Here is a 21,490-nt window from a genome sequence, read left to right on the forward strand (position 1 = left end):
CTGTAACCAACCCCTTTACTGGCTGTGTTACCCCAAAATAAACCTCCTTTTTAACTACGTTGATAAATCCCCACATGTGAGGACAGAAGCCCAGATTGGGATGATGTGTGGTGGCCATGTGCCAAGGACTACAGGACATCTCTAGAAGCCAGACCAGGTGAAGAGACAAGTTCTCTCCTACAACTGTCAGCAAGAACAAATACACCACTGCCCGCTTGCTTTAGACCTCTGGCCTCTGGAATGGTACAATAATTAAATGCGTTATTTTAAGCCACTACATTTGTCATAATTTATTACAGTAGCAGAAGAAAATGGACACAGCTATTAAAATAAACGCTGGGACCAGAGTGCAAATCTTGGTGGGATCCTACGTGCAAAATGAATTGTCTCTTTTCCAGTCCTCCTATCTTTCCTTCAGCACCCAGGCCCCACCTCACCTCCAACTCTCCTCCTCTTTCCCGAGTCTCGGAATAGGGGTTTTGTTTCCTGACATCTCTCCTGCTGTTGCCAATGGGCATCTCAGGACTACCCGGTGAAGAACTGTAGTAGTCAGGGCTCTTGAGAGGAATAGAAGCTATGGTTTGAATATATATTAAAGAGGATTGATTAGATTGGTTCACCAGATGTGATTTGGCTAGTCAACCCAACAGTGACTTTCTTTACACCGGAGAAGCTGGGAACTGTAGCTGTTCAGTGCATGCTGAGGTCTTGGCAGCCCCAGACCGGTGTGCTGAAGGCAGGAAGATTCTTGGAGAGTGACGGGTCTTCAGTCCACATTGGAAGTCTGATGAAGCTGGCAGCAGTGGGGGAAGGCATCAGTGGGGGAAGGCATCAATGGGGGAAGGCAGCAGTGGTGGCCGCGGTGGCGGCAACAGAGCCGATGAACTTGCCAATGGGATGCGAAGGCAAGGAGGCAAACAGCAAAGCTTTGCCCTTGGATCTCCTTTATCAGGGCTGCTACGTGGTCAAGAGAACCCTCACAGGTGTGTCCCACATCTTATTAGTGATTCCAGACCCTGTCAGTTGAGATGAAAAGACTAAACCATCCCAGGAGCCAAGTCCAAACAGGGTCAAGTGATAGAGGTGAAGGCAAGACCTCAGGCTTTGTGATTCTGACTCAGCATTGTTTTCTCCTCTGCTCTTGTCGCCTCCCATAACAGGGGTCACACCCTCAAAACTCGGCACCATCCTCCCCACTGTCCTGGCTCACAGCTCTCCAGCTTTCTAGTCTACACACCTCAGGGGATGGATTATGCAGGTTATGATCTCCAGCTTCTAGTCTACACTCCTCAGGGGATGGATTATGCACGTTGTGATGGCATTGAGTAGAGTGCTCATGCGTAACTGTTTCCGTTACATTGAACACACACACTCAACACAAAATTCGTCGGTGTAGGGTGTGATTTTGATCTCAGTGGGTAGGGTGGGTGAGAGGGCTACAGATGCAAACACTCTAAATATTGCCTTCGGTCCTTCCTGTCAGCTGCACAGATGCTGAGAACTGGACCGGTACAGGAGAAGATCAGCTTGGCCTGTGCAAGGATGGCACGCAAATCGGGGAACTGTTTCATAGCGTGCAGCAAGATGGGGGAAAGGGCTGAGGAAGGAAACGGACATGGCCAATGAGAACAAAGTATGACGATAGGGATGTAAGAAAACGTCACCGTGAAACTCCTCCATCAGTTTGTATGCGGACGAAAGCCCAGTGGTTAGGGGCTGGGGAGACGGCTCAGCGGGTAAAAGGCACTTGTCATGCAACTGCTGAGGACCAGAGTTTGGGTCCCCAGCACCCTGTGAAAAGCTTCTTGGACTGATCTGTAATCTTAGGGTGTGGAGGACAGCTGTGGCAGAGCACGCCTTCAACACCAGCACTTGGGAGGCAGAGGTAGGTGGCCATCTGTGAGTTCAAAGCCACCCTTGTCTACAGAGTTCCTGTGCAGTCAAGGCCACAGAGTGAGACGCCCCTCTCGACTGATCAAACAACCTCCCCAAATATCTAAACCCTCACCAACCAAATGAAGAAATATATGGGTGGCAGAGACAAGGGATCCTCAGAGGAGGTCAGTTAACTAGACTAGCCAGTTTCCTGAGCTCTGGATTCAAACATGAAACTACCTCAAAATAAAAGGTAGAGAATGATTGAAAGGGAAGACAATGGACATCAACATCTGGCCTCCAGATGCACCTCCACACCTGCACCTCCACCCCAAACATGCATGACCATATGTAAGTGCGCACACGCACGGGCACGCACACACACACACACACACACTTAATTACAAAAATCCCTTTTAAGTATCTCTTGGTGCAACAATCCCATTTCATGGCAGACATCCTTGTCTCCCGCCCCACCCCCAGCCTCTGTCACCTCCTGATTGATCCTCATCACCTGTGAATCTCTGCACACGTCCATGCGGAGCAATTTAGCTCTTGCTGGGCATTCCAGTTTGTATCCCTCTCTGCTCCTCCCTCTTGCTCAGCAAGACAAATTGTTTATCTCAGGATGTCCTCCTTAGAAGGTGGGGGGAGTATGAAGAAACCAGTGTTCGACACTGTCCATTTGTTGTGCCCTGAGGCTTGTTTCCCCCTGTTTTGCTCATTTGTACTCTTTGAAGACTTCCCAGTCCCTTACTACCTCTGAGTGGTTTTTCTGTAGCACGGCTCCCCTCTTATAGAATGAAGAGATGTCTTCCGATGTGTATTATTATCTACTTAACTATTTTAGCTAAAAAGTCAACTCCATAAACGTGGGACGACTTGGCCAGTTTTGGTGTGACTTATGAGCTTTGACCAGGTCGGGCACAACGTTGTCATGTAGTAAGTATTGAATGTACAAGAACCCGATGTCCTGGATCTGAGATGGACAAAGAGGCTCTTTGCGATCCCTTTGCGTGACTCCCTACAACTCTGCTTGCTCTTTCAGGATGTGAAATGCATCCCCATGTCTGGGTTCCTCACTCCCTTCCCCAACCCCAGTTCTGGTCCTTCGGCATTTCAGCTCAGCCCTCTTTGAGGCTAGCTGAGCTGCTATGTTCCCGGCCTCATCAGCCATCAGAGGTTGCTCTTATCCACTCTCATAGCACATTCCTGTAGTGATTTCTGTTTTATTTGTTATTTACTTATTTAGACTTTTTTTTAAAAAACAGGGTCTTAATACATAGTTTTGGCTCTTCTGGAATCCACTCTGTAGACCAGGCTGGCCTCAAACTGATGGAGATCCGCCTGCTTCTGCCTCCCAAGGGCTGGGATTGAAGGAGTGAGCCACCATGACTAATTTTGAGGGACAGGTTCTTTCTCTTTAGTCCATGTTGACCTGGAACTTAGCATGTAGCCCAGGCTAGTTCCAGTACCTGCAGCTATCCTCCTGCCTCAGTCTTACAAATATTAGATTTGCAAACCTGAGTCTTCATGCCCAGTTACTTCTTTCTTTTGAATTATCCACTAGCCTCTTAAAAGGTTCAGTCTGGGCTGTGAGCTTATACCTTATGCATTTACACAACAAACAAAGGTTTCCAACTTTGGTCCCCAGCTCTGTCATTGGCAGCTTCTCAATGCTGAAAGCAAGACTCTAGAACTAAACATGGTTGGGTATCTCTTACACTTTCAGGCATGATTCTCACTGATCTCGAGGAGCCCATTTAATTTGGAAATGTTCTTTGATGTTGAGGCCTTGTCACCGCCTATAAGCAAAGAAAACAAGTCACAAAAGTTTATTAACTTTCGAGGAAGTAGCCAGCCTGGATTCGAATGAACTCAGGTGGCCCAACCACAGAGCCTCAGGCTAAAAGACTATCTCCTGGGGCGTTGTTATTGGCGCTGCATGGTGCCTTTTATTTCTCATTGATTGATTGAAAAGGGGTCTCACTATGTTGCTCACACTGGTCCAGCTCAGCCTCTGGAATATCTGGGCTTATGGGGATGTGCCTGGCTCTCGGTTTCCGTCCTTTGATTTAGAGGGTGAGTGAAGGAGCTAGCGGTGGTGACCTGGGATTGTGCTACCCAGAGGTTACCTGCAAACAAACCGATTCTCAGGTGAGTTTGCACATTGTCCTTTGTCTGTTCCTCCTGAGCCTTTCTTCCCACAGCAGCATCGAGATCACCGTCCTTTCTGTACCATGCAAGGTGGGTAGGTGGGTGGAACCCTGGTGGACCTGCCCTTGGCTCAGTGGTAGGCAACGGCAATATAGCTTCTCTTCAGGGTACTTCTGGATTCGGCAGAAGAGGCTCTGGTGTGTGCGTGCGTGCGTGCGTGCGTGTGCGTGTGTGTGTGTGTGTGTGTGTGTGTGTGTTCTTTCTTTCATAGGAAGGAAGACAAGAAGGAAAATAGTAGCAGTCACAGGTCCGAACTCCAGGGCATTCACCAGGTTGCTATGACAACCTAGGCAAATAGCTTAGCTTTTCTGAGACTTCATTTCCTTATCCATAAAGTGGGCTGATATTCCTGTATAGTCACTGAGAACCAAATGAGCCCTTGGATGTGGAAGTGCTCTGTAAACTCGAGACATGCTCACAAAAAACCCTTTCAACTTTATCTATGCAAATGTGTGTGTGTGTGTGTGTGTGTGTGTCTGTGTGTGTGTGTGTGTGTGTGTGTGTGTGTGTGTGTGTGTTCAGGCCAGAATAGGGCACTGGATTCTCTGGAGCCTGAGACACAAGTGCTTGAGAGCTGCTTGACGCAGGTGCTGGGATCTGAACACAGGTCTTCTAGAAGAGCAGCAAGTGCTCTTAACTATGAAGCCATCTTTTCAGGCTAAGGTGTGGTGGCTAGGCCTGGAGCCTTGGAGCCATGGACTTTTGGCAAGAGGAACATTTTTACTCTTTGAAGAGATGCTCTCCTGAGCATCTCCATTCAGAGCATGTTGATTCCTGCTCACTACACATCTACCTCACATGTACACTGAGTGCCAGGCCCTGTGGGGTTACAGGCACAGGCAGGGTCTACATCCTGCTTAAAAGGAGTCTGCCACCCAACTGGAATGCAAAATATCGAGGGAGGAGTTAGTGGAGTGGAGGGAGGCAGGGGTGTGGGAATACACATCACTTGACTGACCTAGAGTAACCTGAAGCCACAAACCAAAGAGATGGGGTATGCTGGGAACAGCGGAAGGAGGCACCTCCCACTTCCACCCAGCTCAGTGGGATCTGCCTTGAGAAGGTTCTACCAGAGGGCAAGAGAAACCGTTGTGTTGCTGACACTGTCCTTGTGCCTCAGGGGCCATTTGACTAGATTGGGTAGCCCATTAAGTTCCTTGTGCTCTTCAACTGTGTGTGTGTGAGTGTGTGTGTGTGTGTGTGTGTGTGTGTGTGTGAACATGCGTCTGTCTGTACATGTGTGTGTATAAGAGTGTGAACCTTAGAGTGTGAGTTTAGGCAGATCTGGGAGGGTGAGATGCAGTCAGGATGAACTTGAAGGAAAGGCGCTGTCATGGATGTCTCCCTGGGACTTGTACATTATTTTCATGGAGTCATTGCCTCGAGACACTCAAGTCTGAACTCTTATCTTATGACATAGGGGCCCCTGAGCTGGCCTCTGCGGATGCCTGTCACCCGAGTTCCCCACATCTGGTGCTTTATATGGTCCTATGGTCCCCTCCCCTCCCCCCTCTTTTTCTCTCTCACTCAACTTTTTGTTTTTCAATCATTTCAGGCTTACAGAAAACCTTCCTAAAGTTAACACAACTGTGGTGTATTGATAAAAATGCCATAACATTGCCACAATGCTGTTAACTAGGCTGTAGATTTTGATCAGATTTCACCCATTTCCCCCCACTGATGTCCTTGTGTTGCAGAGTCCAATCCAAGTTCCTGCCCAGCCCTGAGTGTTTTGCATTCCTTAGACTCTTCTGGACTACTTGCTGGGCTCTGTCCCTGTCGCGCCACCTTTGGTCCTATGGCTCTCTTGTCTGTGTGGCTTTTCTGTTCCCAGTGAATCCCGGTCCTCAAGCAGCACCGCTCTCCGAGGACAGGGCTAACCCTGGGAGCTTGGTTAGCAGGGAGTCTAGAGAGCTGGCAGCACACCACTCAGCATCTCCCCTTGCACAAGGCATGTCATGTGACTCTTGCTTGGTTGTGTGCCTTCTTACTGTAGATCCCAACAAATGCTGGGTTTGTCAGTTTTCTGTCAACGCGACAAAGCACTTGTTTGTCCTCGGTTTCTTCTTTACTCTTTTTTTTTTTTTTAGATTTTATTTATGTGCATGAGTGTTTTGCCTCAGTGCCTGAGGAGGCCAGAAGAAGGTGTTGTATCCTCTAAAACTGGAGTTACAGGTGGTCATGAGCCATGACATTGGTGCTGGGAACCAAACCAAGGTCCTCTGGAAGAGCCATCTCTCCAGATCCCTTATTTTTATTTTATTATTATTACTATTATTATTATTATTATTATTATTATTATTATTATTATTGGTTTTTCGAGACAGGGTTTTTCTGTGTGTCTTTGTGCCTTTCCTGGAACTCACTTTGGAGACCAGGCTGGCCTCAAACAGAGATCCACCTGCCTCTGCCTCCCCAGTGCTGGGATTACAGGCGTGTGCCACCACCGCCCGGCCCTTATTTTTCTTTTTGTTTTCTTAATTAGATTTCTATGGCTGTGATAAAAGACCATGACCAAAAGCAACTTGGGGAGGAAGGGGTTTGTTTCAGCTTGTAGCTTCTAGTGCACCATGAAGGGAAGTCAGGGCAGGAACTGAAACAAAGACCATGGAGCTCACCACTGACTGGCTTGCTTCCAACGGCTGCTCAGCCTGCTTTGTTACACCACTCAGGACCACCAGCCCAGCAGGGGCACCGCTCAATCATTCATCAACAAAATGCTCTACAGACTTGTCTATATGTAATGGAGTCAGCCCTCCCTCCCTCCCTTTCCTTCCCTCCCTCCCTTCTTCCCTCTCCCCTCCCTCCCTCCCTTTCCTTCCCTCCCTCCCTTCCTTCCTTTATTTGAGAGTATAACATAATTACAAAACTCTCCCCTCCCCTTTCCTCCCTCTGGGGGCATTTTTTCCATTGAGGTTCTTCTTCCCGGTAACCCTAGCTTGTGTCAAGTTGACAAAAACCCAACCAGAACATTTTTCCTTAGCACACAGTTTGGGATCCTGCTGTGTGACTTGTCCATGCACCAGCAACAGACCAAAGAAACATCCTTTGTGAGTGGAGCTTGGTGAACCAGTGAGTTTTACTGGGGTCACTTACAGGATCGGGGGGCTAATGAAAGGCAGAGCGACATGGCTGACTCTCTGGAAGCTGTGGAACTGGGGTGGCCTTCGAAACTTGCAGGCAGTTCCATGCTGAAGTCTCCTTCCTTCCACAAGAGCCTGTGCGAGCATGGGTGAGGTTTTGGGAAATGTGTAACTTTCTGAGCTTTGTAAGTTTCCGCTATGCTCAGGGTCTCAGGAGCTTCCCTCTCCCATAGCAGGTCGGAACAGTAGAGCATGGACTGGTGTGGGCCCTGCGTCGGACGGCTGGAGCACAGGAGGCAGGGAAGGATGGCATGGCTGTACAAAGTTGAGAGAAGCCAGAGAGGGCCAGGCTCCGCTGGTGTAATGATCTCATTATCAACTAACAACTAAGGTCCTTCAAGAAATCCGTCAACCTTTTTCTTTTCCTTTCCTTTCCTTTCCTCTCCTCTCCTCTCCTCTCCTCTCCTCTCCTGTCCTGTCCTCTCCTCTCCTCTCCTCCCCTCCCCTCCCCTCCCCTCCCCTCCCCCTCCCTCCCTCCCTCCCTCCCTTCCTTTCTTCCTTTCTTCTTTTTTGACAGGGTTTCTCTGTGTACCCCTGGCTGTCCTGGAACTTGCCCTGTAGACCAGGCTGCTTCTAAGGCACACTCCCAATTGACCCAAGGGCCTATTGCTAGGCCCCACCTACAAAACCTCCATCCCTGGAGACCAGGCTCCCAACCCTCAAGAACTTCGCAACTATCGCGAGCACTAATACACACTACTTCTGATTCCCTCTAGCGGTGTCACCCAGGGGCCATGCTTACAGTGACTTTCACAAGGACAGGGCGGAGCTGGTGGCAGAACTGGAAGCCGCCTCAGTCCGCTGTTTTAACCCTGTGTTTTGCCCGTCGCCAGTGTCCTATGGTGGGTAGTCTCGGGTGCTTTGCTTCAGCCTGTGTCTGAAAGGGTTTCCAGGCAGTGGATGAGCCCTGTGGTTTCTTCCCATCCTGTATGTTAAGAAGGATCTCAGCATCCTTGGCTTTGGGGACTCTCCTCCAGCTACTTGGGCTGTAGGTCGCTGCTGGTAACTCACCCACTTCCAACCCACCTTTTTCTTTCTTTTTTTTTTTTTTTAAATTTTTCTTTTTTAAATATATTTATTTATTAAGATTTTTTTCATTTTACATACCAACCCCAGTTCCCCCTCCCTCCCCTTCTCCCGCCTCATTTCCCTCCCACTTTAACCCCATCCACTCCTCAGAGTGGGTAAGGCCTCCCATGGTAGTCAACAAAGTCTGGCATACCAAGTTGAAGGAGAGCCTAGCCCCTGCCCATTGTATCAAGGCTGAGCAAGGTATCCCACCGCAGGGAATGGGCTCCAAAAAGCCAGTTCATGCACCTGGGATAAGTCCTGGTCCTGCTGCCGGGGACCCCACAAACATATCAAGCCACACCACTGTCACCCACATTCAGCGGGCCTAGTTCGTTCCCATGCAGGTTCCCAAGCTGTCAGTCCAGAGTCAGTGAGCTCCACCTATCACGGGTCAGCTGTCTCTGTGGGTTTCCCCACCATGATCTTGACCCCTCTTCTTGTTCTCCTTCTCCTCCTCCTTCTTCTTTTTTTAAATGCTAAATGCCGTTTATTGAAGGAGGGAAGAGGTCTTAAACACAGAAGTTCGCTTCTGATTTTTTTTTTTTTTTGAGCTGAGGATCGAACCCCAGGCCTTATGCTTGCTGCTAGGCTAGCACTCTACCACTGAGCTAAATCCCCAACCCTGCTTCTGATGTTTACAATCTTGCATCTAAGCTGTTAACGCCTAATATGCTGGATACACAGACAAGGAGCATCCCTTAAGCCAACCCACCTTTTCCAAGCAAGCCAGCAAAACAGAATGCCAGAGCCCTGGGTATTCTGACTTGCCCTCCACCTGAGGCTTTGATGGGTGTCTCCGCTTCCCCATTCCATGCTGTCTGCACCCTGGAATCTCTACTGCAGGAGACCACCCTACACCCACCATTCTTTGGGGCCCCTTGAGAAGCCAACTCTCTGTTGAGCTGTAGCTTTGTATCTGCTTCTAATTTGAATTTTGAAATAATTTATTTTTTTCAACTAGTTAAGAAGCAAGGACACTTCTCAATGGATGGGCTTATTTCTTTGGTTTGTTGATAGTGCCCTGTCTGGGCTGACAAGGTATTTGTTCACAGTTTCCCCCAGAAAGTCACACAATAACTTGGTGTTGACTTCTGGCCTTTACATGCACATGTACGTGCCTGGACTCACTCTTTCCCTCGCTCGTGCATGTAAACCTGAAAACACACACACACACACACACACACACACACACACACACACACACACACACACACGCTAATGGTTCCCTGATTATGTACACACCTTCTGGTACCCGAGAAGTGTTATCTACCATGGCAAAAGGGACTTTGCAGATTCAGTTAAGGTTAAGCACTTTGCTGTGGGAATGATCTCTGAATTATTCAGAGGGTCTCCATCTAACTCCATATGTTAGAGTGTTTTCAGAGAGAACTGTGCTATAACATCTCAGAGAGATGTGACTATGATGGTTTCACAGCTAAAGAGAGAGGCTATAAGCCAAGGAATTTGATAGCTTACAGAAGCAGAAAAATGCAAAAAAAAAAAAAAAAAAAAGCAGAAAAATGAACTAAAAAAAGGCAGCCCTGCTTACCCATCTTATCCAGAGAGACCCATGCATCAGACCTGACCTTAAGTGCAATACACATGAATGGGTGTGCTAGATTTGTGGGAATCTGTCACAGCAACAATGAAACCTATACATTCTGCACAGAGATCTAACCCTATCACTAGGGAGATTGCTGCAGCACCAGTTGCTCATGGTTCTGCATGGGGTCTGGAGTCAGGCGGACCTGGGCTGGAATCCAGACCTAGCCACTAGCCACTTGTGCAGTCTTGGACAACTTATGTCACCTGTGTGAGCCTGTTTTATTTGCAAAAGGGAAATAAGAACACTTGACTCACAGGCTTGCTCTGAAGATGAAATCAGGTAACATATATGCCAAACATAGGCACGTAGTAAATGTTAGGAAAGGATTGCTTTGGCGCCATTCTGGGTATGGCTACAGTGACTATAACAGGGCTTTCTCTTGAGTTCTACGCGGCTCTCACTCCCCTCTCTTTTGACTCCTTACAGATCCAGGAAGCTACCTGTGAATCACCCCTTGGGTTTTCACACCCCGCTCCTCGGGTGGCGTGCTTGCTTCCCTTTATGAGGGGCTCTTTTTGCCTAGACACCGGCAGGCAGTGTGAGGGCCGGGCCGGGCCGCTGCTCCTGTGTCTTGGGAGCGTGTCTACAATGACTGCTCCATGAGTAGGCAGTGTCTTTCTCCCTTCACTCCTTACCCTAATGCCATTTCAAGGGCACAGTTGGACCCTGGCAGGCTTCTGCACCTCTCCTCCAAAGTGTAGACTCCCAGAGCGGTGGAGGCCTTCGGGTCCCTCTGAAGTCTGCTTTTGTGAGCTCCCTGCCCTTTGAGCTAGGCCTTTTTACTGCTGGGTAGATCTACTGAGCAGCAACTTTCCCTCCCAGCCTGGAAGCCCGCCATGTCCTGCCCTCTGGGGCCACCTTCAGTGGACCTGCTGCTAGGAGATGGTGGTGGGGGCTGGGAGGCGGGGGCTGTTCCAGCTCTGCTAATTCCTTCCTGGGTGGCCCCAGGATTTCGAGTCTTGTTTGAACTCTGTTTTCATAATCTGTTTGAAAAGAAACAAAACACCTATGAAGATCAGTGTGGAAAGCATCCTAGCTTCTGTAACTAATGCTTTGTGAATTACACATCCCTCCCATCCCCCCACCCCGAGCCATATCTTCTAGGTTCCTTACCTGTTCCTTGGGGAGGTTGCCCCTGTCCCTGCTGCTCCAGGGGTGCAGGACCCAGACCTGGGCCCAGCCTCTGGGGTTAGGTCTCCCTTAATTGTCTGGAATCTTCTGTTGCAGGCCAGCCTTCACTTAAGCCCCTCCCTCGGGCTTCCACCCTTCCTCCTCAAACCCCGCTTCCCTCCACACAAACCCCGCTTCCCTCCACACAAACCCCGCTTCCCTCCACACAAACCCCACAGACACTAACGCTCTTGCTGGGCACAGAAATATCATTGTATTTTTAGATCTGGCCCTACTCCATCCCGCGAGCACCCCTCTTGGCATGAACTTGGCCAGGTATTCAAGTTGTTGTTCCCCGTGCTTGAGCCACAGGAATGTGCCCACCCTGTAACATTTACATGGCTCTCCCACATCTCCCCTGCCACCCTTTTGCCTCTGTGACTTGCATGATTGGCTTGCACACACCTCTCCCCTGCTCCCATTGCACACATGGACGTAAGAGCACATGTACACACATCTTGAAACTCTAAAGGGTTTTCTGTCTCCTGACCCTATCCATCCTTTGTTCTTCTTCCTGGCAGAGGAACTGCCCCAGGAATACCAGCCCAAAGGGAACAAGGACAGATAGAGAGAGGGAGACATGTTTGCTTCTTAGCCTTCGAGGCCAGTTGGTTGGAGGTGTGCAGGCACACCCGCACCCACACACCCCCACGAGCACCATGACATGTGTGGTGCGTACACATGCCCTCTGTCCTGTCTATGGCATGGAGTTAACCTGTGATAGACAGTCTGTGTTCTGAATCAAAACGATTCACCAGGACAGGCACCAAAACTACACAGAGAAACCCTGTCTCAAAAAACCCAAACCAACCAACCAACCAAAACAACAACAACAACAACAACAACAACAACAACAACAACAATAATACCTGTGGTTTCCTTTTCAATTTAAAGAGGAGCAGTCAAAGGGGGAAGACCCTTCCCCCACAAATCCAGTCCTGGCAGAAAAAATGGTTCTTTTTCCTTTTTTTTTTTTTGAGATAGGATTTCTTTGTGAAACAACTCTGGCTGTCCTGGAACTCACTTTGTAGACCATGCTGGCCTTGAACTCACAGAGGTCCTGTGCCTCCCGAGTGCTGGGATTAAAGGCGTGCACCACCACTGTCCGGCTGAGAAAATGGCTCTTCAAGGTGAGAACTGCTTTTCCCTACACTTACCTTCCTCTAAGCCAACTCCGTTCTAAGTGCCTTTTTGTTTTTTAAACCAAAGAGAGCTTGAGAGCACAGGAGCATGCAGGTGCTTATGCTATGGCAGGCATGGAGACATCAGAATCAGAGAACAGCCTTGTAGAGCCTCCTGCCCGCCCGCCTTGCTTGAGACAGGGTCCTGTGTGGTCTACTGCTCGGTAAGCCGGCCTGGTTCTCCTGCAAACTTTCAGAGAGTCTCCTGCTTCTCCCCTTGTCTCACTGCTGGAGCCTGAGGATCAGAGATGCCTGCTGCTGGCCTTGGCTTTCTGTGGGTTCCTGAAACCAGGACCCAGCTCCTCACTCTCTTAACTCTGGTATTTTTGTGAGGCTCTCAGTGGCAGCAGACTGCATTCAATCCTCAGTCTTCTGAACCGGGGCCTGGAGCACGCTAGGCAGGCTCCTTGTTCTTTTTATTCTCAGTTTCTCAGGGGAATACCCAGTCTGATTTCCGCTTTCCTAACACACTCTGGACTCTTATTTCCACTCAGGTTGGGTGTGTGCTGATGCTTCAGTTAGGATCTTTCTCTCTCACTATCTGCATGGCAGATTCTCTCCCATCTTCAGCCCTCTGCTCAGCCCAGAGCTTCCAAGGCATTTCCTTCTGCTTTGATCCCAAAAGTGCCCTTACAATCAATCACCTGACACGTAGTAATTCCATTTTTATTTTATTATTTTTTTTCTTTTGTGTGTCTCCTTCTACTTCCAATAAAACCTTCCCAGGCAGAGACCATTCTTTTTCTCAAGGGCCTAGAACCAGGCCTAATATCACAGCCTTAGTTCCTATTGGAGAATATAGGAAGTGGTATTCAGTAAGGCCAGAAGGGCTTGCAGAGGAAACCTCCCAGCCCAGGCAGCTCGGGCCCTGTAGGTGGGTAGATAGGCACTTGGTGTCTCTCAGAGGGCAGAGTAACTGCCTGTTAGCCAGACAGGATACACTGAAGCCTCAGGGCTAGCACTGGGAGTTTGCCTAGAGGCTGCGTTGGCACAGTCACCAGCGATTTCTATCCTTCTTTTCCCGAGCAATGAGTTAGCTGGGCTGGAAAAAAATGTGCCAGGGAAATGGCCCCTGCTAGCAGGGCCAAGTTGTGGATGTGGCAGTGTTGATGGTCAACAACATCAACAAAAACCCTTATTCATATACTCTTTCTTACATTGTCTAACAATGTGGCTGCTTGTGGGAGCCCAGCTGGAAGACCGGCTCCCACATTTTACCCCAGGGTGCTCTTGAGGAGAGAGGGATGAGATTTAGATACAAGGATAGAGGGGAGAGAAACAGATAGAAACACAGGAGAGCCTCGGGAGGGCCTGGATCCGTATCCACCAGCCCCTCCTGTCCCTTCTAAAGGGCCTTTTATAGGAATGCCAAGGGGTGGAGCAAAAGACCTCCCCCTAGCTCAGCCAAGTGCAGACCCTTCCAATCAGCTAGAAACCATACATGTGGTCAAGCAAACTTCTAATGCAGCTCTGCTGGGTAAAGCAAGCTCAGCTCGCATAGGGAAACATTTATGGGCCTCCACAGCTGCTAGGGCCTAGCATAGTTGGGGTCCTAACCCCCCAGTGTTTCAGACTATGAACTCAGTTGGAAATCAGGCTGTTTCAGATGCAACTGATTGTTAAGATGTGGTCACACTAGAGTGAGTTGGGCTCCAATCTCACATGATTGCTGTCCTTGTGCAAAGACGCCATACTACTTACACGTTGACATTGCTGAGAGAAGATGGCCAGCCACAAAAGAACAAGTACTGGACCATTCCAGCTAAGTGGGACCAAAAAGAGCCAAAAGACAGAAAATAACATGTAGCAATAACGCCCGCGCTACCACCACCCATTTACCATGTCCAAGAGAGGGGCTGTGCATTGAAAAACAGAGACAAGAGACAGCAGTTCATTCACCTCAGCAGAGTGCCGAAAGCTGTTTATTGAAAGAGGGAGGAAACCTTAAATACAGGCTTACAGCACAGTGGGAGAACCCCAGAGGGCAGAAGTTCCCTACTGATGTTTACAATCTTGCATCTAAGATGTTAACACCCAATATGCAGGATACACAAACAAGGAACTTCCCTTGAGCATTCAGGAGGGTGGAGACTGGCAGGGAATCAGCATAGGGAGGACATCAAGGTCAAGGTCAGCAAGCAAGGCAACAGCTACCCAAAGGGGGGAGATGGGGGAGCAGGGCCCTACAGTAACAGTAGTTATCAAGGACTGGGGACTCCATGGGGAACGGGGAGCCAAGGTTCTATGGACAGATATGGAGTTCTAGGTGGGGATGACTAAATATTCTGGAGATGGGTAATGAAACTTAATGCCTTATTTATTTTTATTTATTTATTTATTTATTTATTTATTTATTTATTTATTTATTTATTTATTTATTTATAGACAAGGTTTTCCTGTGTAGCCCTGGCTGTCTGGGAACTTACTCTGTAGACCAGGTTGGCCTGGAACTCACAGAGGTCTGTCTGTCTCTGTCTCCTGAGTGCTGGGGTTAAAGGCATGCGCCACCACTGCCGAGCTTTAAAATGGTTTTTAAAAAGTTATTTTTTATTTTACTTCTTTTTAAGGGAGAAAAGGTTTTTCTCTCTCTTCTTTCCTTTTTTTCTGTCTTCTCTCCATCTCTCTATTATAATAAACCATTTCCACGTGGATGTAACATCCATTTGCTGTCCCTGTGGTGATACTATATTTGTAAAATGTGATTTTATTTGTATATTAATAAAGTTGCCTTGGAGTCTAATTCTATGTAAAATGGCAGCCTTGAATTCATGGGACAGAGATGAGGAACCAGAAAAGAAAACTGAGTCATTTACAAAGGTTATACAGGGCCCAAAAGAATCTTTCACAGATTTCTTAAAAAGACTGACTTCAGCAGTAAATAGAATGGTCCTAAATTCAGAAGCTAGCCAGATAATAATTGATTCTTTGGCTTTTGAGAACGCAAATGCAGCATGCAAGAGAATAATCAGGCTGTTGAAGGCAAGATCTGCACCCTTGGAAGATTGGATTAGAGACATGGTTAATGTTGAGGCTCATGATCATGATAATATGTGGGTAGGAGAAGCAATTTCAAGAGGTTTGAGGAATGTCAGATGTTTTGGATGTGGAGAGCAAGGACATTTGAAAAGGGACTGTAAACAGGGCACTTCTAGAAACAATGTTTCTTCAAGGAACAATGGCAACAGAATGCCCCTTCCTTTTGGAGTATGTAGAAGGTGTGGTAAGGGAAAACACTGGACCAATCAGTGTAGATCAACAAGGGACAGACAAGGTAATACTCTGCCTCAGTCTTCGGGAAACTCCCAGAGGGGCCTCAGGCAGGCCCCTACAGTGAATCCAGTTCAGACCTTTCCTGCAATCGTAGAGGAGACCCCTACTCAGAGCAGTTAAATGACCAAATGCCTATTGGAATAAACCAGGCTACTCAGAGTAATAGAACAACTGAGACAGAGAGAACAGAAAATTCAGGAGAAACCATAAAGAAAATTTTTTGGCAAACTTCAAAAATGAACAAAGACCAAAATTAACAATAAAAATAATGGTGTTTTGTTGTCTGGTCTGGTAGACACAGGTGCTGATGAGACCATAATTGCACCAGAATTTTGGCATCTATCTTGGCCTCTTCAGGAGGTAAATGTTCAACTGTTAGGAATTGGAACATTATCTCAAGTGAAACAGAGTGCAAGATGGCTTGAATGTATAGGCCCAGAAGGACAGAGAGGCAGATTAAAACCATATGTGGCTAACATAGCTATGAACCTGTGGGGTCAAGACCTGTTACAAGATAGTTCAGATTTTAACATTAATACAGTTTTGACACACTTCGGGTCACAAACTCAGGATTTTAAAAGGATTTTAAAGTTTCCTTGGTTACTCATTACTTGCTTTTCTACAATCTGGATTTCAGTATTATAATCTGGCTGTATTCAAAGATCAGCCCCCCCGTCTTTGCTAACTTCATGAAGCTGTAATTAACTGGGAAACCTGTATATTCAGATTTAAGTCATATATATGCCCTCAAAGTTATAAATACATCTAATAGATTTTGCACTCCCAGTCCTCAAACATCTGTAGAGATCTGAGAATATGGCATTTAATAAAAATGTCTTTTGATGATAAAGAGACATGTCAGCTCCTGGCAGCATCTGTATCCCCTCCAAGAAGATGGATGGCCCACAGAAGAACTTCCACCTGGAAGCTCATGGTAAGGCTGGCCATGCAGCGAAAAGCTGAGATCCTGTCCAGACTGTGAATAAGAGGAATAGTGGAGGACCGATTGCCCCATACTGCAAAGTTAGGGTCAGTTGGTCTCCCCAAATTTCTACTCCACAGATAAAAATCTGTCAGATCTCCTGGGCCTATCAGCTGAATAAGTGCTTCCTTTGGGGCTTCTGCACCCCTCAACAACAACTGAGAGACTTGGGATTGCTGCCTACGTAGCTGGAAAGGTGTCCTGCTTCTTATATTTATCCTTCTCAGATCTGACAATATTTGATGACTAGGGTATATCAGTTTTACAGCCCTAATCCAAAGATAGCTTACTGATAAGTTTCCTATTAAAATTATAGACAGCTATGCCTCATTCACAGACTTCATGGCACCCCCTGCTCACACCTATCTGCCCACACCTCCCTGCTCACACCTATCTATCTGCCTGCCCACACCTCCTTGCCCACACTCTGATCTCTGACTTGGGCTCCAGAATCCTGAGACAGCACAATTCTCTTTAAACAACTCCATCCGTGGTGCTTTGTTACCATAGCCCCAGAAAGACATGATGCCTCTCTGTGGCTGGAATTCCTCTCCAGCCCCTGGCTTCTGGAGCAGCAAGGAAGAGCTGGCTTCCAAGGGCCCTCTCTGCGGCTGGCAGTCCATCCCTTCATCTGTTCTTTTCTGTTCCTGTCTCCTTTGCCTTCTCACTGCTCTGCTGTCCTGTCACACTGAAGATGACTTGGTCAACAGGAAGCCAGGGATCTTTGAAGCTTGTTTAAAACCTATCCTCAGGCCTGGGTGCTTTGCCCTGCCCCTCCTTACAAATTTGTAAATGAATGTGTGCAGGAGGGAGGGAGGAATGAGTCACTTCCCCCTGATCCTTATCAGAGTTGCTTTGACAGAATGCCTGTGTGCACAGAATAAGCTAGGACTGTAGACTCTCCATGCGTCATGGTGACGACAGCTAGTCAGAGCAGAGCCCTGTGGCCTCTCTAGAAAACTACTATAGAGTAGTCTGGCTGGGGTTACCTTCAGTTTTGGGCAGGGGCTGTGAGATGTAGTGGGAAAGCCCTTCCTATAGGACCCCTGAACACAAGCTTGGCCCTGGTTCCAGTAACAGACAAGTAAAGGAAAAGGCTTCCATGACATCCTTGGCAGGATCCAGAAGTGGATAGAGATAGGAAAGGCAGAGTAGACAGTGGGGTCAATGGTAGGCTCATTTCCAGACTGCAGGTGCTCACAGTGGACAGGCAGGCAAAGGGAACAAGGCCTGGCTGCTCTCATGGAGCCTCTAGAGGCAGCTGTGGGAACACAGGAGATACTTTAACAACAGGACTTGGAAAAGACTGCAGGAAGGCAGTACCAGCTGAGAAAAGCCTCGACAGAAACTGCATCACTGTGGCTTGTGAATCACAAATTTCTGAGTTTCCTGATTTTTAAAATTTTATTTTATTTTCTGAGACAGGGTTTCTCTGTGTAACAGCCTTGGTTGTCCTGGAACTCTAGACCAGGCTGTTCTGGAACTCCCTCTGTAGACTAGGCTGGCCTTGAGCTCACAGAGATCCACCTGCCTCTGCCTCCCAAGTGCTGGGATTAAACGTGTGTGTTGTCCTATGTTTCTCTCCTGCCTGCCAGTTCCCAAATAACCACTTAGAGGCTTAATATTATTTATAAATGATCAGCCAATAGCTCAGGCTTATTACTAACTAGCTTTTACAACTTAACCCATTTTTATTAATCTATGTGCTGCTCCGAGGCTTGTGGCATTCACCTCTATCCCATTTTGTAGGTCTGACTCATTCTCCCTCTGGTTGGTGACTCCCTGACTCCGCCCTTCTTTATCTCAGAATCCTCAGTTTGATTGTCCCCCCTAACTTTATCCTGCCTTGCTATAGGCCAATTAGCTTCTTTATTAACCAATGAAAGTAATACAGAGGATATTTCACAGCAGGCATTCGTCACCATGCCCAGCTAGCTTCCTGATTTTTATAATTTTTTAAGACCTGGGTTTCTAAGCCTTTGACTCTAGGAGGGAATATTTCTTTCTTCCTTTATTTTATTTATTTATTTATTTATTTATTTTTGTTGTTTTTGTTGTTTTTTGTTTTTTGAGACAGGATTTTTCTGAGTAGCTTTGCGCCTTTCCTGGAACTAGCTTTATAGACCAGGCCGGCCTTGAACTCACAGAGATCTGCCTGCCTCTGCCTCCCAAGTGCTGGGATTAAAGGCATGCACCACCACTGCCCGGCTTGGAGGGAATATTTCAATGAGGAGGAAGTAGCCACATGACAGCAGATGTCAGCCTAGACTCTGATTAGGGTTGAATCTAAAATTATCCCTTCAAGGCTTTGCTGCTAGCTGACAGGTTTTGAGAAGTGACTGGGTCATGAGCACCCTAACTTCATCAGTGGATTGATGGGTTAACAGCTGAATGGACTATTAGGAAATAGGGCCTGGCCAGTGGAAGTAGGTCACTGGGATGTGGTGTGGTGTGTGTGCCTTTGTAGGGTATATCTTGTTCTCAGCACTCCTGTTATACGGCTCACAACTTCCTGTAACTCGAGCTCCCAATTCCCTCTTCTGACTTTCATGGGTACCTGCTTTCACACTTGCAGAGGACCTCCCCAACACATAATTAAAAAAACAACAACTTAAAAACCCCCAAACATAATGATGGTTATAAATTAAGAATGTGTAAAGACACAAAAGAAAAATTTTAAAGAGGAATCTAATGGTTTTGTTCCTCAGTTATTTTGGGGAAATTTAGGGGGCAGATTGAGTTTTGTTCCATTTTAATATAAAATGGCATATAAACAGTCACATGAAAACTATGAATACAAACATGGCACGATTGTATTCACGAGATAAAAAGGTTTTATTTCTTGTGTGCCTTTAGAGGGAAGAAGGTTAGTAAGTGGGGAGTGTAGCTGGAGAGATTCTCTCTGGGTCCCACCAAGCCCCCACAGTCCTGCAGCCCACTTATAAAATAAACACACAGACGCTTATATTATTTAAACTGTTTGGCCTAATGGCTCAGGCTAGCTGTTCTTATATCTTAAATTAACCCATTTCTATTAATCTGTAAGTTGCCACGTGGCTTGTGGCTTAACATCTTCTCATGGCGGCAGCTGGCAGCGTCTCTCTGCTTCAGCCTTCCACTTCCCAGACCTCTCCTCTTTGTCCCGCCTATACTTCATGTCTAGCTACTGGCCAATAAGCGTTTCATTTATCAATCAATCATCCACAGCAGGGCAGTGTCTAAGGCAGCAATGAATGCACAGAACTTCTCAGGTCAGCATCTGCCACATCAGACCCATTGAGTGAGCTCACTGTTGTGTGGGACAACAGTACCCTCAATGCACGAAGGAGAATCTGTCACACAGAGCGATGGTGGGCAGGTTGACATAATAGTCCTCTGTGAAGAGCTGGTGGTCAGCCCTGGGATCATTTGTCACCCAAAGGTGTGGTCCCTGAAGGGTGCTTGGATCTGGTCAGTGAAGGTCCAGGGGTGATGTGGCCAGCAGTCTGCGAGTCTCCAGTAACAGCTCAGCTTCAGCACAGCTGCTGGCTCCTGTACCAGAGGGGCTGGCTCTGCCATCAGCACGAGTCTTAGGAACAACCAAGGCTTGAGCTGCCAGCAGCAGTGTCTCGGGTCCTCTTTGGCTTTACGATGTGGATGACATCACTTGGCCTTTTGTAGATGACTCTGTCTGGAAGTCAAGGTTGGTGCCGCCTGGCCTGCGTAGGTTTCTGCTGCAAGGGATCCGAGAACATCCTTTTTCTTAATCTTCAGGACATCAAGGACTCCAGACATTGTGGTTTTTCTTTTGCATGATGACAGGAATCGGGAACAATGCTAAACAGTATGGTGTGGACCCTTCATTGGGCAGTGGAGAGCCCTGTTTTGATTTTCTCTCTACCTGGTTTATTAGGAATGTTCAGTCCTGTGATACAGTCCCTTACTTCAGGTCCTCGTTGTTCACCATCTAGAAGGCCATGTCCCAGCAGCTGACTCTTTGAGGTCTGAGTTTCCTAGATTATTGAAAGGTCTTGGGTTAACACAGTCATTTGGGTCATTAAAGTTTAGGATTACTCATTGTTCAGCAAAAAGCAAACAGAGGAGTAACTTGGCATGTTGAAAGTTGAGTCGCATCAGGAAGGTGGCAAGAAGGCAAGAGTCTATTCAGATGTGGGGGCTGAGCAATGTGGAATTTGAGGTTTTTGAGAACCTCCATAGGAGAGGAGAAAATCAAGACAGGAGACAGATTTAGATATGAGCAGCCGTGCTAGCTGCCCAGTGATGCTCTTGGGCCTTCAGAAAAGCCTCTTTGAGTTTACTTACATTGCCGAGGCTCAATGATTGGAAGAGAAACATGGATTCTAATTGTCTAATTGAGCAGGGCGTGTGTGGCATGGGAGAGGAAGAGCGGCTGGAAACTACTCCTCATGTGTTCTCCAGGACTCTATCTCCTCCTTTTTCTGTTTCCTTTATGTGGCCCCTATCCATGTATAAAATGATGATTATGATTTCTTTCATATATTAGTCTTGAGGTGGCTTTCTCCAGTCCCTACTCTGAGAGCTATGGCCCTAAAAATCTTTTGGGGGAGCAGAAAGGTGATGACCAATTTTCTGTAACTGCTTCCATGTTGATGAGAGTATAGTCTCTGCTTAAGAGGGACCACAAGATTCTCTACCTACCGGCTGGAGGGGGCGGGGCATGGCTTTCCTATAATAGGAGTTATTTGGAACCCCTGAATTATAGGGAGTTTAGTTTGAAACTGTTACAAATCCTAGCAGATACAAAAGTTACAACTTTAGAAATGTAAGGGCTAAGCAAGAGTAATATGATTATGCCACCGGATGACCCAGAAGGGCTGGGAACCAGGAAGCCGGTTGTGTTTGCTCTAGGAGGGCCATCTTCTCCTTCAGTATCCTTCCCCTCAGACCTCTTCCTTGTTTCTTACAGAACTGGTTCATCTGTATGACAGTATTGTAGTTTACACATTTATCCTCT

This window comes from Onychomys torridus, chromosome 3, assembly GCF_903995425.1.
Source record: "Onychomys torridus chromosome 3, mOncTor1.1, whole genome shotgun sequence".
NCBI lineage: Eukaryota > Metazoa > Chordata > Mammalia > Rodentia > Cricetidae > Onychomys > Onychomys torridus.